This window comes from Nannospalax galili, unplaced genomic scaffold, assembly GCF_000622305.1.
Source record: "Nannospalax galili isolate Female #2095 unplaced genomic scaffold, S.galili_v1.0 scaffold586, whole genome shotgun sequence".
NCBI lineage: Eukaryota > Metazoa > Chordata > Mammalia > Rodentia > Spalacidae > Nannospalax > Nannospalax galili.
In genome coordinates, this window is record NW_008355363.1 from 3063045 (window position 1) to 3082910 (window position 19866).

A 19866-nucleotide genomic window follows, 5' to 3' on the forward strand; every position below is an offset into this window, starting at 1 on the left:
AAATAAATAAAAAATTGAAAACTTCCATCTGGCATATTGATAAATTTTTAGTTTATGTGCCAATGACTTCACTCAGTGGAGAAAAGCACTTGCAATGCAAATCTCATGACCTGAGTTTCATCCCGGGAACCCATGTAAACGTCAAAGGAGAAAATAGACTCTACAATGCTGTCCCCTGAGCTTCATGTATGTGCCTAAACCTATGTCATACATACAAACACATACACACAGGTATATGCTTATTAGATAATAAAAAATGAATTAATTTTTTAAAAATGTGCTTAGAACAATTAAAGCAATGGGAAACTTTAAATCAGTCATAAATGTTGATTCTGATTTTAGTGGAAATGGAAGCACTAGTGGTGCTTGTACCTCAGGTGGTAGAGATAAAAATATTCCTCTGTCATTACTTTCCTATATTTCCTTTATCAGGTCATTAAGGGTGAAATATCAAGTATAAGCTGAATAACTTGTTGTAGAATATGCATAAGACTATATTTTCTGCAGATGCCCCTCTGTAAAATGCTGAATGTGGTAGATTTTGAGTTGTTCAAAGTATGATAGCGAAGTAAAGTTAAAATACATTTATCCAGAACAATATTTCAGTACAATGACAGCATCACTGCAGTTTTATTACTAGTGCTTATAAAGGTCTATAATTAGATCTCTGAATCATTAGAAAAACATGCAAAAAACCTTGGTGTGAAAACTTTTATAGGTTTTACAAATTTATATTTTTCTATGCTTCAACTCAAATTAAAACATAATTTTGATTTACATCATCTTCAAGAAAATTTTCATTGCAATATCTTATGAGAGGCATTACTTCAAAGTATACTATAAATCCCTTAGTTTAAATTTGGACATTGTAATGTAGTTTAGCTTAATAAGGAAGAAATAAAATGAACTTCCTTAAGTTTTGCAATAAAAACTAATGGAGGAGGAGCTTGGTTAGTCTATTTGTTGATTATTTTGTTTATTAAAGTAATTGCCAATAGGAATGTTAAGACAACAGTATACTTACCTGAAAAGAAAACAAAAGATTTATAAATCACTTGATGTCTTAAAGCTTTAATAACTTGTGAACATAAATATTCAGGAAATGAATAGTTCAGACATAAATAATATTTATTATTTGTACTAAAGCTAATAAATAATATTTAACTTTCTTACCATAGCCTGAAGGTGACTTACATTTTAGAGACATATTGCAGAGGTTTCCTTTCTTACCCTATAGCATAACTAATAAAAAATATTATGAACATATATATAAAATATAAAGAAGAAAGAAGATGTATCATAATCCATTTTTTACAGTATATACTGTGAGAACCTCTATGTTAGAAGTCAAGTGTTGTTACAATGTTAGTGGCTTGAAATTTGTAATTGATTAAAAATGACCTCAGGTTAGAGTAAATGATTAAATATTTTGCCATTCTTCCTGAAAGTCAATTTTGACTTTAGCTAAATGGTACAGATTAACTGACATAATATATGTGAGCTCTTTGCATTGTATGTAAGAATTATTAGCTCGATATTAATGATACAATTTTTGTTTCTTCATTTACATTGATGTAATTCAGATTTTGGGTTACAGGATTAACTTGACTTCAACTAACATCAGTGATATGATTAATGGCAAAATAGTGGGGGAAAATTCTAAATACAGAATAGGCGCCCTGAAAGACAAAAAATATTAAAATCAAACTCAGTTTGCCTAGAATTTGTTTCAGATTTAGGGTACAAGTAAAATCGGTTACCTCCCTTTTTCTTCTTATGCCATAAAGATGTATATAAGCTAGGTCCTGAATTATTTTATTTATATATGTATCTGTGTATCTGTCAATCTATATGTTTTTGATCCATCTGACTAATTTGTCTATTTATGAATTCATGCCATGGTGTAAAAATAGACTTTTGTCATTTACTCACATGTTGCTTAACATTTGTTTTAACAAAAAGGAACTGAATGGAAAAAAAAAACACACACACACAGATGAATCATATATCACAACTGCCACAAATATTTTTGAATCATAACAAAATTTCATAAATAGATAACACTACTTTTGTCATTTGGCATAGCTTCAGTGAAATAAGAAAAAACAAAACATAAATGTTAGTCTTGGCACAATATGATAAGCATCTTTGCTCATAGTGATTCAAAATGTGAAAAAAAAATAACCCATTTCTATTTCTAAAAGATGCTTCTAATAATAGTTTAAACCCAAATTCAAAATGTACACTTCCCAGACTGGAGAAAAGTTTCAAGGGTTAACATCACTTGGGGCTCTTGTAGAGGACTCTGGTTTGATTCCCAGCACCCACATGGCAGCTAAAACCTATCCATAACTCCAGTTCCAGGGGATCTGATGCTTTCTTCTGGCTCCTGTGAGCATTGCATGCATGCTTGCACTTACTTGTATACAAAACACACACACACACACACACACACACACACGCACATATATATATATATATATAAACATAAATAAAATAGTGTACATTTCCTTATTTTCTGACATCTGGACAATATCATGTTAGAAAAAAACAATTATCAGATATCTCAAATGAAAGTCCATTACTGTAAAAATATATTGGAGACAAATTTAATAATCTTTAGTAATTTTTGAAAAGCTACATTTCTTTGTAAAGAAAGGAATATACGAAAGATTTTAGATAATTTAAAAGTGCATGAATGAGATAGGCACATGATAATGTTCTCAAATCTACAGGGAAAGACTAGATGACAGAAAAGAGAAAAATGATAAAGAAACAATAAAAAAATATAAAATATATAGTTGATATTATGTCATTAGAGTTACAGAGTTCTTTTAAGATGTGAATACAATGAAAGTATTAAAAAGAGTTACAAAAATCATAAAATCTTCTGCAAATGGAGGTATATGTGGGTTCTTCAATTTTTCTGATTAAACATATAGTATGTTCTTATTATTCAGTCTTTAATCTTCCTTTCATAGATGCATCAGTATAGGAAAGGGAAGTCATCACTAAATCTCATCACTTTTTCTATTATTAGGAAAATCAATATTATATCACTATTAGACAGTGTTTGTACATGGTTCCACACTGGCGATTCATAAGTAAGCAATCTCATTACATATTTGTTGTTGGTTTGGAAATTTGAACTGGATATGTGGAAGCACTTTTAATTTTAAAAACCTGAACTTAGCAAACTTTTAGCGTTTTTCTGAAGCATGGACAACTCACCTACTAAAACAAAGTAGTTTATGTTATTTAATATGGTTAAAATGCTTAAGATGTGACCCTGCATACCTTTTGAGAATCCTAAAGCAATTGATTTTTTCTTGAGTCCATCTTGTATAATTTTTCATCAAGTGTAGGGCAATCACCAAATGGGAATGAGCTATTCTTTAAGTTTATTAATATATTAAAATTTAGGAGCTATAATTATATTTAACTTTCATAGATGTATGTTCATGACATTGAGCAAAATGTTAATCTCCAAAAAAATCACTTTATTTTTCTGTCAGTGAATATACTATATGTGCTTAGTATATGATTTAACTGATGTTTTTAAAAATGACTATTTAGAAACATACAAATGCAAATATGATGGTTTGTATATGTTTTATATCATGGCTAAAGATGAACAATATGAACAGGTAGTTAATAGGTTATAATAATATTCATAAATATGACTAAAAATGATCACATAATTATTACAGTGAAATTCCCAACTTACTCTAAAAGTGTCAGTAAATTATTGTAGTCTGAGCTTCAGTGGTTCTTTAGTAACAAGTGAAATATTTGAAAGGTAAAAGGAAGTTTGAAAAGTCAGATTCCGATAATTAGATATAATTCACCTAACTTAAAATAAATATACAATTGACCTTAATAATAGAAGTATAACTATGACTATAATTAATTTGTTAATTGTTCATGTGAGCCCTCATTTCTCTCTTTAAATTTAGCATCTGGCTAAGTTTAGTTTCACTGGCTTCTATTAACTGTATCATAGTCTCTGGTGCTGTGGTTTTATTGAATTCGAGCCATTTAATGAAACAGAAGGGAATATTTCTCACATGAAATACTTCAAATTTTAAATGGAAACCCAAATCCTGCAACAGGTGCATATGCTTTCTTAGATACCTTGCAATATAGATAGATGATGATGATAGATAGATAGATGATGATGTTAGATAGATAGATAGATGATAGATAGATAGATAGATAGATAGATAGATAGATAGATAGATAGATAGATGGTAGATAGATAGATGATATAGATACAGATACAGATACAGATATAGATATAGATATAGATATAGATATAGATATAGATATAGATCTCTTAAGGCATGCCCTATAAGGGCTGGAAAAATGACTCAGTAGTTAAGAGCACTTGATGGTTTTTCAGAGGAGCTGGTTTCAGTTTCCTGCATCTAATGATGGCTAACAACTGTCTGTAATTCCAATTCCATGGGATCCAGCCCCCTCTTCTGGCCTCCCTGTGCATTGTAAAAACTAAGTACATTTACATACACACAGGTAAAACACTCATACACAGAATATAAAAATAAATCAATCAAAAATTTTAAAATTTAAAATTACATGACTGTAAGAGAATTATAACTTCAATTTAGTTTGGCAAAGCACAAAAGTGAAAAAACACTTTTGTTAAGCTATACATTGCACTTAGAAATGATAGCTCACATCTGCAAACTTGTAAATCAGGATGCTGAGGCAAGAGACTTAAAATAAGATTGAGGTCACCCTAGGCTACAGAGTGATAACCTAACTCAAACAAGAATAGCAATACAAATAAAAACAAATTTCAAGTTAAGAACTAAAAATATTATAATTTGTAGAATAAAAGATAACAAGAAGTGAAAATTAATTATAAGTACAAGTAACACATGAGATGGCAGTACAATTTAAGTGACTTTGTAATGTAAAAGCCACACTGTAGAAAAATGGTATATATCATTGAATAGAAATTATCATTTCTTCAATGGCATAACCATTAATGGCCATGATTTAAACTTAATCTTACATGGAATAAGACCAACATGAAGAAAAGAATATTTTAGAGCCTATTGATATTTGGTGTTATAAGAACATTTAGAGACCATGTATTCCACCATAGTGGTAGGTGAAGCAGTCTAGTCTACATATTTTTTGTTCCATAACTATTATTAAATGACAAAAATTGTCAAATTAAAAACTAAAACATATTTTTGAGTGATTTAAACATTACATGTATACTGCATAAATACATTCATGGAGGTCAGACTATGCCTTGCTCTAGGTTGCTCCATGGTGCATTAAACAATGGCTTTCAGGTTATGCCTTGCCTTCAATGAATCCATTTTACCTGGAAAAATTTGGATTTATTTTGAGTGCATATGCCCACAGAACTGTTGCATCTCATTTGTGCATATAGACGCCACCACCTGTCCAGAACTAACCATGAGGCAAAGACTACTAAGTAACGTGCTCCTGAAAGTAAAAAAATGGGCACATGAGTGAATGAAAAAAAAAATCTTGAAAACCAGACCTGAGGTCTTGTTGATCAGACCAGACCAGTGAAGTGAGCAGTTCCCTCATCTGGACCCCATAAATAGAGGCATTAGAAAACCAAATGTAGGTGTCTTGGGATCAATAGACAAAGCACTCCCATCTGTACTTAGGGATTAAGCTCAATAAGCTCCTCACTTCTTGATAAGGTCCCCTCAGATTGCTTCATTATCTGTCAAACCACCTGTCAGTTCATCCATCAGGCCAGGACTAGACCACAATCTCAAGGTCCTATGCAGCTCATCTTGATGATCTGACTTCCTGAGTATGCCTATGATTTTTCTGCATCACCCAGCAACTCTCTAGTGGGGTTTCTTGATGTTCCACCTGCACAGACTCTATGTATTGGGATCAGCTCTATACCTTGGCATCATAGGATGTCTTTGAACTCTGAGTATTCTTCATACTTTTGATTTCTGTTCTGTAAAACCATCCACTACACACACACACACACACACACACACACACACACGCACTCACGCACGCACGAACACACACACACATGCACCATGCGCACACACAAGTGAGATGGAGGGAGTGAGAGAGGGGGGGAGAGAGAAAGAGAGAGAGAGAGAGGAGAGAGGCAGAGAAACAGAGACAAAGAAAGAGAGCAAAAAAGACAGGGTTATGAAGTGACATAAAAATTTAGAAAAGAGTCTCCCTAGGACTATATTTCTGAAGCTGATAGCACCAATACACTACAATAATAAAAAAAAACAATTGAGCACTTTTATAGGTCTAGCAATCACTTTGGATTATGGACAATTATATAGTGAAATTGGATGCTAGAGCTGAAGCGCATAGTAAAATATGACCTTCTACATGGAGGATATGTATATACACAGACAAAAACAGAGGCATAAGGTTTTCTTCCATATGTGACCCCCAAATACATCTTTTCTGGATAGGAGTAGATCATATCTGTTTGCACATAATACAGAAACCATAATACTGTAGACACATGTAGAAGTGTAGTGTAGACACATGTAGACACATGGGAAGATACTGAAATGTGCTTGAGTTTAAATATTAAAAAACAGAAAGATTTTTTAGTTTTTTGCATTGAAAAACATATGCCATTTAAGGAAGCATTTTAATAATTTTGTGAACATAAGAGTTATCAACAAAGAAATACAATCTTATTCCTTATCCCTCCCTCTGTTCCTCTTATCTTTTTCCCCTTTTGTGTATTTCTGTATGAATGAAAGATCATTTATGCAAAATAATTTCTAATAGAACTCTATATTCACATATGTTGTGAGATGGAAGATTAAAACTCTGTAAGCCAAAAGATGTTGTAAATTAAATTTTATTAAATAAGATCCTAGAATGTCAAAGTTACCTTTCAAAGCAATTTCTACTTGATCATTATACTTAAACATCATCTTGTGATCACTAGGCTTTTTTAAGTTTAGTTTCCATCTTCCTTATAATATGATGCTAATTGTGCTTTAATTCTTTGGCTTCTCCAGTACAAGTGTCAATTTTAACATCAAATAATGTTAAAAACTAACTTTGGTTTACAAACCATTCTTCCGGAGATCTCCTGTAAGTTATGAAATACATTTTAAATACCAAATCTTTCTTGAAAAAATAATAGAGAATCTCTACAATAATTTCAATAATTCTCATCAATAATGATTCTGAGATCTAGACTGAAGGAATATCAATGAAGAGATGTAAAATTACATTATGTAATTTTATTATATATATATATAACAAGCAGATTATTTTAGTAGTAAGTTCAATATCTAGAATTTTAGAGAATACAAAGATGAAAGATATACTATTGAGATCTTCAGTAGAGTTAATCAAAGTACTTGGAACTGACTATACAAAAAGTTAGATAACCAAAGAAAAATGTGAGTCACATATGAGGCAATGTCAGACTATAAAGGAATGTTTAGTACTCATCCCTAAACGGGACATCTACATTAACCACTCTAAGGCCAAGGGGACATTAGGGAAGATAGTGTGAAAAGACTTGAAGAGTCTTAGGATTGGGAGAGGTGTTATCAAATTGTATCTGCTGGCCATCCTCCAGCTCTTACATTCTGTTTATGGCTGATCTTTCAAGAGATGCTTATTGTCAGCTTCCTGGCCAGATATGAGTCTCTGCATTAATGATTGCACATTGAAAAAGTTGCATCTCTGCCGAAGTCTGAGAGGAGCAATAGTGTATGAATATAAACTTAATTATCGAGAAGGTAGTTTGGCAATATGTCCATTCAGCAAAATAGCAATAGTAGGTTCCCCAAAAAAGCTGATGACCTCCCTATACATATGGTTTTGGAATGGTTTAGAGTCCATTGAATGAACCTCAAATACAATCCAAAAGTAATTAGTTATCCCAAAACTATTTTTCATCATTGCACCAGTGACCACATTAAGCATGCAAGGTCCAGTGCTGAGTAGGACTATTTATGACCTTTCTCCCCAAGCAGACTACATAGCACCTTCCCATATTATGCACATTGGCCAGTAGTGAAAGATCTCCCACCTCATTCCAGTTTGATTTCTCTGTGTCCTCTAACCAAAGTGTGTAATTTTTTTCAACAAGAAAAATCTAGCTTACAGCAATGGTGACAACATGCACAAGACCCATGCAAACTTTAGCAGAAAAATAAAGCAGCATAGAATTATAGAATTGTGGGAATGGGCAGCAGGCCCCAATCTTAGCTGAAGAAGTATTGGGCAGCTGATTATTACTGGGTGAGGGAAATTGATTTTCATTAAAGGAGAAGGTCTAGATAGGTTGACTAGACCTCAGTGCATGAACTTGTACAGAGGGACATCTGGGGACACTAATTTGACTAGATAGGCTTTAATATAAATGATAGAATGCATGAAATCCCATGGGGGGGTTGAACTATGGTAGGGTACTGATGGGGAAGGGGGTATAAAGATGATTAAGATATTGTGTATGAAATACACAAAAATTCAATAAAAATATACCAAAAAAGAAAAATTTGGTCCTCTAAGTGTGGTAAGCAATCAAGACCAATGGGAATAGCCTGTATTGTCTTATAAAACTCTAGGACCTCTCTGGCCAACAACTCATAGGGAGAGTGCCTGAACCTAGCACTGGGATTTTTATTTAAAAACCCATAACTTTTGAGAGTGGTAGTATCCACCAATGTAGAGTATTGTTCTTCCAAGGACATTTTATAGTTAGTTAATAAAGTATGTTTCAGCATGGGTGTTTTTCATATATCTTGTTTACGTTAACCTCTTACTTCCATCTTTCCCCTACACTTCCACTGTCCTTCTCTGCTTAAACCTATCCATGCCTAGCATTCCTCTTCCTCTTCCTACTACTTTATGTACCTGTGTGTTTCATTATCTCCCCATCTCTGCTTAAGCCTCACCCTAGCCATTGGGTCCATTCTTGTTTCTTGACTTCTACAAACACTCAACCAACCTAAATATAAGAAGTTAAAAATTTGAAGCTAGCATCCATGTGTTAGAGAGAACCTATGGTGTTTGTGTTCCTGAACCTAGGTGACTTCACTCAGTATGATATTTTCCTGTTCCATCTATTTTCCTCCAAAACATATAACATTTTTCTTTTCATTTGAATAACATTCCATTGTATATGTGTATGATATTTTCCTCATTAATTCTTCAGTAGATGGACATCAACGTGGATTCAGTTTCCTAGCTCTTTAAAAGAGCAGCAGTGAACAAAAATGTTCAAGTATTTCTACAGTAGAACACTGAGTCCATTGGGTATATGACCAAGAATAGTATATCCAGTTCATATGCAAATAATATTTTTAAATTTTGAGGAGTCTCCACAGTTATTTTCAAAGTAGTTCCACCAGTTTATATTCCTACAGTGAATAGGGTGTGTTTCCGTAGCCCAAGTCTTCACCAATATTTGTTATTAGTTGTTTTGATTACAGTCATTCTGATTGGTGCAAGATGGAATCTCAAAATAATTTTAATTTTAATTTTTCTTATGAGTAGCAATATTGCGCACTTATTAAAGTGTGTATTAGTCATCTGTATTTCTTCTTTGGAAAACTCTGTACTCAGTTCCAAAGTCCAATTTTAATTGAGTTTTTGGTTTCCTTCTGTGTAGGGTTTCTTGTAATTTTTTGTATTCTACATAGTAATTCTTGGCCAAGTGTATAGCTGGCAAATATTTCTTCCATTGTTTGGCTGCCTTAGTGGAAGAGCTTTGATATCATTTTTGTCAGTGAGAGCATATGAAGGGTTTTGGCATCATTAATTTATTAGTTATTTTGAAAAACGAGTGTTCAGAGAAGACTAAAAATCAATTAGGAAAATAACACATAACCCAAGAAAAAACTTCAAAGGGGTAGGAAGAACAAAAAGCTGAAAAATTATTTTAAAACTGTTTTCAATATTGGAGTTATTTAAAGAAAATAAAGTGCTTGAATATCAAGTGTTCCTTATTTTTTTTAATATAGGAGATAATGTTAAAGTGTGATTAAAGATGAAGATGGACCACTGGGACAAATGTGAGTGGGAAATCAAGAAATCATCTCTCTTTAAAATACTTAAGACGAACCCTTGAAACACTGCCACAAATAATTAAAAGTCAGTTTCACAGTGGAGAAACAGACTAGAATAGAATTGAGCCTTTATTCCCAAACTTTGCCTCGCTGAATATACTAAAATAGTAAAACATTATCAAAGACCTTCAGATTCAGTGACATTTTGAATTTAATCTCATATTCATATATTTTATCATGGCTGAATATATTGCTAAAACCAAAAGAGATTTTAAATTACTTAGTGTCATTTAATAACTCTTACATTTTTGTCTCAAAACATCTTTCAAGGTGACAGAAAACAGTTAATAAATTATGAATACTTTCTATTAATTTTATTGTATAAACATAAAATATTGTGCATATTATGTGTATAAAATATAGATAGATAAATGATTACTAAGAAGAAGTCTAGGGGCTGGAGAGTTGGCTCACTGGTTAAGAACACTGTTCTTGCAGAAGACCTGGGTTTGAATCCCAGCACCCACATGGCAGCTAACAACTGTTAGCTAACTCCAGTTCCAGGGAATCCGACAGCCTCTTCTGTCTTCTGCCAGCATTGCACGACACGGGTGCACTTACCTACATGCAGGTAATATACGCATACACATAAAATAAAAATAATAAAATATTTTTTAAAAGTTTAAAATATCCATCCTCTCACAAAACCAGTAATTTTGTAAGAGTACACAAAGTTTTTCAACTTAGGAACTTTCAAGTACACAATACAAGACTATTAAGAATATTCATGAATGTATTTAAATGGCCTTGGGTAAATTGCAGCCCCACCCCAATATGGTTTGCACATAATGTATTCTCTCAGATTCAAAGGGTGCTGGCTTATTTGGTGGCTCAAACTTTTAGTTCTATCACTTGGATGGCTGAAGCACATGAATCCAGGACAGGCCAAACTGGGTTATATTATGAGACTGTCTGAAAAAACAAAGAAAGACAAAAACCCTCTGTGCTGGATAAATTTAGTTGTCTACTTGACACACCTGGGTAGAGGGAACTTCAGCCAGGGAATTGCTTCCATTGGACTGGCCTATGGACATGTCTCTGGGGTATCTTCTTGATTGTGACTGAGCACGGGTCAGAGGATCAAGCCAGTAAACAGCTATCCTCCATGGCTTGTGCTGAACACCCTCAAACCAAAGCAAGATTAAAAAAAAAAGAAGAAGAAGAAAAAATCACATATATACAATCTACACAATCTAGAATTTTAAAGGAAATTGCCACGAATTTGTCATATGCAATTTATTTTTTTTAATTGTCCAATGAAGCTTAGCATATAGCTCCCTTACCCCAAAAAATATGTGATAGTTAGAACTGCATTTCATTAATTATTTACATTTTTGGAAAATGTTTTCTGCATAGTACATGTAATGTATTTGCTTAAATAATTGTAATGTCTGTCATTCATTTCCTATTGATTAAAATGTATTGTTAAGCAGTTGGAAAAATAGTACATTTAAAAATAGATAGGAACAGTTTCTTTTTCATATCCTCTTAGAACGACTTGTGGTGAGTACATCTGTTCTTTTACAGATGGTTTTAACCTTGCTCAGGTAGAAACCACTTAATTGTGAAGTAACAAATAATGGTTTTCTAAAGTTCTCAAGTAGAATATAAGTCATGACGTGCATCTGCCAAGCAGATTACTGTTTTTATACATACATCATGCATATTTTATGTTTATACAATAAAATTTATAAAAAGTATTCATCAAATAAATTTTTGTTGTTCAACAGTCAATAAAATTGAGAATAGAAAGATCAATATAGGAATGTTCTGAATTTTCTGCATATTCTTGTTAGACTGCAATCATTCATTAATGCCCAAGTCCATATGGAGTTACACTTTTAGAAAATGAATCTCAAATAACAATATAGGAATTATATTTAGACAGTATAAACATAAAATTATAGTCAACTACACAGAATCAGAAGAAAACAGGCATTTGAACAATACAAAACATCCAAATCATATTCTGACATTATAGCTTCAAAATTCTCTACCGTAGAGCTGGAGAGATGGCTCAGCGGTTAACAGCACTGACTGCTCTTGCAGAGGACCCGGGTTTGATTCTCAGCACCCACATGGCAGCTACATATTGATTAACATGAAGTACAGTTTTTCTTTTTCCATGTAGAAATATTATTGTACATAGGTTGTGATTTGCAGTTTGGGGTACCAAAAAAATATACCGCATAGTTGAATACTTGAATGGCATTCTAAAAGTGTAATGCTTGTAATGTTCTATGCTACAGTTCCTGAATCATTTTTAGATCACATGCTGAGATGATTCTGTGATAGCTCTTGGTAGCACCTTGCCCTTTGAAAATCTTTCTGAAAAGTTCAATTTCACTTTTATGAAGCAGTTATCTTTATCTTCACATTGCACGGGTTATCATAAGATCATAGTGAAACTAAGTATTTCAATAGTAAGTGCAACTGATACAAATATCTATGAGACTACAGTTAACATTTTTTGGCTATAAAGCTCATGTTGGCAACAAAAGTGAGGTAGCATGCTGTAAAGTAGCATTCTATTGCAAGGTAGTTGAGGATGTACAGTTGACTGAGGTCAAAAAACAATGTTTTAATCAGTGAGTGACTAATGAGATTTGCTTAATCCAATGAGTTGGCTATTTAGAATGTCAAAAATTTATAGTTTATTAATATAGAGCTTTTTACTCTGACTAAGCAGGACATTCAATTGAGAAAAAAATTCACTGTGATATAGCACTGTATTTGGAAATATAAGTTGAGTGGTTTTAATCTATAGATTTATTGTTTTGTGCACTTCATATAATAGATCTTAATCAAATTTAAATCCCCCCATCCTTATCCCTCCACACAAAGGATTTCATGCTTTCTGTCATAGAAGTTAAGGCCTATCAGGTTAAGCATTTGTACCCAGATTGCCCACTCTAATATCTTAAGAATTTTGTTTGCACTCGTTACGCATCCTTTCCCATTACTTGAATGCTACATGACAGCAGCTTCAGCCTATAATCAGAGTCAAACTTTTAAATTAACAGAAATACATGTGATTTTTCAATACAGTTAAGCACAATACATGTATAATTTTCAGTGCTGAATAACCACTCTTACACCTTATTAAAATGTAGTTTCTTATTCAGTGAATTTTATGTTGTGTGTATTTTGCCACAAAAACACAAAGAATACGTTAATGATAAAATTTCATTATGATCATTTTCTCTGAAACTAGAGTCTAGAAATGATATTTTTGTAAAGTTATCTGTTATTATCTACTTATTATTATCTAGGAAATTAGAGAATCACTGATTTAAATGGAAAAATTTAATTTTCCAATGACCGCTTGAGTTCTAGTGAGAAGTGAACTGAAATTTTGTCTTTGATTCCATCACGTCTACATGTAATTGAAATGTGTGTTAAGAAGTAAATTCCCGAAATTTGATTGTACTGAATGTAACACAGAAAGGCCATCCCAGTAAGATAAACGAAGAAACCTATATAATAACAATTGCTTTAGAGAAAGAAAATAAATACCTGATATACTTTTTATTATTGAGTAATAGCATTTGTTAGATGAAGACATAATACATTAACATATGTCTTGAAACCAAAATTTTCTTTTAAACGTGAAATTATTTGATTAAGATCTAGTATATGAAATGCACAAAAAATAAAAATATACATTAAAATCAATAAATAATAGAATACAGAAAATTACCCTCTCCTTTAAAAAGTCAAATAAATATGTAAAATTATTTTCATGGAAAATGTTTTGATTTTTAAGTGGTTAAAATAAAGGAAGAGGGAAACCAAAACATGTATGAAACTTTCAAGGAAACAGTAGAAAAAAAATTTAAATGAAAGAAATAAGAGATGATTGGAAATTTTTCAGGAAATGTTAAAATTTAGTTTAATGATGTAATTTGAATAATCTTAGAAAATTCATAAAATTAATGTGAAAAATAAAATTTATTTGGAGTATATTTTACACAAGATTAAAATTTTCGTATCTATTACATCTCTATGTAGATATTTACAGTAAGGTTGGTAGTTACATAGATGTATAGAACTGGATAACTCTAGATATATACATAGGTGATAGTTAGAACGATATTGAAATAAATAGTATCCAGGATTAATACCTCCTGAGCCTATTTTTTAATCTATAAACTCATCAAAACAAAAAAGAATCAAAAGAAGGAGTAGTGGAGCTAAGTGTGATTATGGATTTCTCTAATTCCTGCGCTTGATAGGCTGAAACTGAGGACTGATCATCAATTTGTAGACTGCCTGGACTAAATAGTATATTTCAGACTAATTGAAGTTGGGAGAAAGACTCTAAGCAAGCATATAAATAAGTAAGTAAGTGACTCCCTGTGAAACAGCAGATATTTTTATCCTGATATCATGACCACAGAAATATTATCTAAGTAATATAGTGTAAACTCAATTTGTTCAAAAGCAAATGTATTATCTTGCAGATAAAAATATAGAATCTAACACTTGAAATTTTTCTGTATTCTATTACTTCTATATACTTCTTTTCATTATATTCTTTTGTCTCTTAAGTGTGTACTGACATGCTTAGTAAACCGCCTATGTGGAATCATAATTATGTTTCCATTTTATGGATATGTCAATATTTATAACAGTGTTTGAGGTACACAAGTTTCCTCTCCTAAACCTAACTTATAATGTAACCGGTAATGCTACAACTTCTCCAGTATTAAATATTAATTTGAATTTATACATTAATGATGCAGGCCAAGTGACTTCCTTGAATATTTAATCAATGTTAACTAGTAGTTAATTTTGTTTAAAAATGATAAAGACTTCATTTAGACCTCATAGTATAAAAAAAATAGTGAATTTTATAGCCATGTGTATCTAGTCTCTATTTGGTCATAATTGATATGATTTTGGGAAAATATAATGGGACTATTTTTCATCTTAATTGTGTGAAGTATAGCATTCCTAGAACTTAAAGAATGCACTGGGTGGAAGTCATAAAATGAGTAAGCCCTATAATGGTAGATTTTTGAAAGCTCATAATCACTAGACAAATTAAAATTTAAATAAATAGCATTTATTTCAATTGTTTAATCAACAGAATTAAACTATTTTTCTCTTTATGGTAATACAAATTACACTATTCTTTTACTTTTCCTAATTATCAAATAATTTTTTCTGTATAATTGATTTTACTAAGAATTTGTTATCTATGCCATTTGTAAACATACAATGTATTTCTTCCATTTGACATTTTGTATAGAATTCTTATTCTTTTTCATGTAAATTGTTTTAAAAGTTTTTGTATGTGTGAACACTTGCCTGCATATGTATTGCCTGCTGAGACTAGAAGAGGGTTACACATTCCTTGAGACTGGAGTTACAGATAGTTGGGAGCTGGAATGTGGGTGGTGGGAACGACCTGGACTGGCTAAGTGCTCTTAGTCACTGAGACATCTTTCCAGCTCAAGAATTTATACATTCTGAAAGTTCAACTTTGTAAAATGATTTCATATATCTACAGATCACATGAAACTTTTATGGTCTTTTATACTTTGTTGAGTTAATAACATTTTCAATGACAGAATTACCTACTTGCTCTATGTATGTATATTAGCCTAACCAAATTCTATCTTTTAAATTATAAATGATAGTTCCACTGAGCTGATATTCATTGATATGTATAGAAACCTGTGTAGAGATACTTAGATTTGATCAACCTCTTATAAGAAAAATGTAATCTTCTCGTTTTAAAGAAGTGGCGCACTGGAACTGAGCCATTGGAAAGTTACTAATGTCAGAATGATATCAAGCCTCTATAAAGAGCATTTTTTTTTTCAAAAATGCCAAGTACAGAATTGGATAGTATCCTGTCTTTATATAATATAGATATATGGTTAAGTGACATCCAATAAGAGATTTTTGATAATCAATGCTGTTGGTAAATATCAACTCCAGATACATAGGAGATAATCAATGAGCAATTTTTCCAGAAATATATTTTTTTTTCATTTTGGGAATACTGCTCATGTATCATAGGAGAAGTATTCTTTCTTCTTTTAGTTCAAAAATAATTCAAATATTTGGAGGCTTTTGCTGGTAATTTGCTATTTGAGAATCCAAGGTTATAATATGGAAAGACGTTTTATTATAAAAGAAACATGTGAACATAATGTCTACTTAAGAACTATGTCTTAGCAGAGCAAGAAATGGGTTAGATCTGGAAATGCACTATGCAGATTTTGTCTTTCATCTTTATTTTTGCTCTGTTTTTTTAAAAAACTAGATTGAGATAAGTGTCACAGGGTAATTCTACAACACTGAACCTCAACCATCCAATATGTTTTCATTAATAAAACATTTTAATCAATAGGTGAATAGAGAATAGTGCCAGACAGTATTCAGACTTTTATTTCTGTCAAATTTTCCAAAGCATCCAATGCTACATTAGCCTTGAACAAAGTATTTTAACAATTATTTTAAGGTAGTTTCTAATGAATTTTATGTTTCTGTGTACATCATATTTTTCCTCTTTAGAATATAATCAGAATTTCATTATACACAGACTGGAAATAATTGTGGTTTTGTGGGTTTTTTTTTTTTTTGAGACTGGAACTGACTATGGAGATGATCACAAACTGTCCTTCATATCATAGTGCTATGCCTCCTTCTGCCTCCGAAATGCTAAGACTAAAGACCTGCACCACCATGCCCAGCTAAGGTTTTTTTTTTAATAAAGTTTGATATTAGGATGTCTAGTAAACTTACCAAAAGTTTTAGAGTTGAGAGCACAAAGTCAGGTTTTTTTTGGTTTGGTTTGGTTTGGTTTCGTGTCGTTTTGTTTAAGGGATATATTATGCATACTTTCATTAAATCTAACTCTTAATTAAATGATTTTTCTAATGTATTCTTTCATATTACATGAACCAAAAGGACAAGCTAATGACTGGAACTACTATGTAAATGCTTAAAGATGCTCGTTTTTCAAAATGAATGAGTTTTCTGTAAGTTCTCAGATTTTATTGTTTATCCATGTACATATAGTGATATACTAGCTTTGGCTGTTTTAGATGCTATTCAATTGACTATTTGTAGCAACAGAAAATATTCAATTGATATACAATACACTAATCAGTAAATTGATGTATCTCCAGTTTAAAATCACAAGGCAAACTTTCTACTAAGATAGTCTATGGAGACAATTTACTTCTTGGAAAACTTAGTTCTGCTAGGTTTTTTTTTTCTTATTTGCTTTTATTTCTGTTACATGCATGAGTTTTTTGCCAGCATAAATCTAAGAGCACCTGTGAGTGCAATACCCACAGGACCCAGAAGAGGGTGTCAAATGTCATATCCCTTGGAGCTTGAGTTACAAACTGCTGTTAACTGCCATGTAAGTGCTAAGAACTGAACCCAGGTCCTCTGCAAGAGTAACCCGTTGCTCTTATCCACTGATCCATTTCTCTAGTACTCAAATATGTATTTATTTATTTATTTATTTATATGTGTACATGTCTGCATGAATTTGTGTGCACCATGGGCATTCAAGGGTCTGTGGAGGCCAGAAGAGGGCACCTATTCCATGGAACTGGAGTTACAGGTTGTTATTAACTACCATATCTTTGCTGGAAACCAAAGCATGGTTTCCTGCAAGAGAAGCAAGTGCTTTTAACCACTGAGCCACCTCTCCAGCAACCAGTTCTGTTAGATTTCATTGAAACAAAATAGCATACATTACTTAGAATCTGAGTATATTTCTATCTCTTGACATTTGAAAATTTTGGTTAGATTTCAGATTACAGACTAAAGATGAGAATGATTGTTCTATGTTAGCAAAGTCTTATTAAGCTTTTGTACAGTTAACTTAATCATAAAAATATTCTTTTTACTAGCATAAATGTAAGTATATGGAAAGCTTCAAGTTAATTCTAATAAAACTAACATGGAATCATTTGGGGCACATGTTTTCTTTCAGTGAGATGTGGCCTAAAGGAATAAGTGAACACTGGTATCTTCTCTGCATGGGAGAAAAGGAGACAGAATCAGGAAGAAATGCTGCTCAGGGACTAGGAGACACACATGATGTCATAAACTTTCATCTGTGAGCAATGGACGTTAGAGGACAGGATAATAGTTGCATATGCTTTAAATAAATGTACCAGTTGGTCATAACTTAGATTACTAGAATAAATTTCAGTCAAATTCTTGGCAATATTAATCTGCACATGTAAGCTCATTTCTATATTGATTTCCTATTCTGGCTAGAAGTCACATTAACATTTTATATTTGAAAAAACTAAGGAAATGAAATGAGAGATTAATGCTTAAGAATTCAAGTAAATGCAGAAACAAATTTATAGTGTATGAAAAATTTATATCTTCTTCCTTGTTATATATAAAGTAGATCTCAGGGAGTATTTTATCTCTCAGTGGCATGCTTCTTTTTATAAGTAGCAAAAATATAATATTTATATTTTGAGGATCCAAAGAGCCATTATCTTGAATCCGTGTCTTTTAATCATGAAGTATAGATGATTTCTAAGGCAGAATGTATTTGGTTTATTCAAAAAACATTTTAACGTGTCCTGTGCACTCAGTTAATCTGTCAGACTGATAAAATAAGTCCTTCGTATTCTTCTTCTTCCTGTGCATATAAGCTTTTATTTAATTCAGCTTGAAAGACCTTGCTTCTACTTTTCATTTCCTTTTCATGTTTATGGCACTGTCTTTATGCTTTGTTCTTTGTTGAACTAAAATATTTATGAGCATATCATCTAAGATGATTAGTTCCCCACAGTAGATACACAATATGATTCAGTACAAGAAAATGTCTCTTATTGTTTATTTCCAAAATCTATACCCAGATTCCGATATGGCAGGCTTATCCATTTATATTTAAATTTTAAAACTAAATAATGCTATGGTTAAATATTATACACAGACATTGCCATTTACAGAAAAATTTAACATATCTAAACTAAAAATATATGTGCATCTCATATCAATTAAACATAGATTTGGATTTTATTTCATTTTTGTAACGTTAATAATAAAAAAAATAAGTATTCAAATGTCATTTGCTTTGGGGGAAAAGTAAATATAGAGCCTGAAATTGGCAAAAATTAAACATTAACCTGAGACTATATTTTAGATTCAGCCTACCATTTTGCTTTTCATTCCATTATTCAAACAGTTCTAAAAATGAAAGTTTTCTCAAAAACACTTATTCACATTCTGTGATAAAAGTATAAACAAATATAAATTAGTGAAAAGAATTTATAGCAGGAAAAAGTAGATCAAATAATCTCAATTTTAAAAAATTGTCAGTATACTGATTCTACTATTAAGATGATATTAATTCACTGGAATTACAAGAAATCAAATCTTCCGTAGGCAGTAACACAGCATAGGTAAATATTAAAACAAATTCATATAAAGAACTATCAGCTAAAAGAGTTTATACTTCTAAATATAATTATTTTCCTTTTCATTTTCTTAACTAGTTAAATATGTGATATATAATACTAACATATACTTCAAAAACAGTTCATTAGCTCTTCTATAAGTTACCAAACCAGACACATTAATTTTAAATGATGCATTAAGAGAACAAAATGCTTTCAATTAATTGGCTTCACTTTACTTTTCATTTTATAGAGAATGTTAACATTAAATTAGTAGAATATTGCTTCAAAAGAATTAAATGCCATCTATGATAATGAAAGTTATTGCAATTACTTCAAACTTCTTACAGTTGATTTAAGATATGCTT

At 31.6% G+C, this 19866-nt stretch overlaps 1 protein-coding gene across 1 annotated transcript in view; it reads left to right on the forward strand.

The window, feature by feature from the left end:
- Pcdh11x (protocadherin 11 X-linked) overlaps positions 1–19866 on the forward strand; it is a 771559-nt gene that overhangs the window by 607234 nt on the left and 144459 nt on the right. The window lies entirely within an intron of this gene.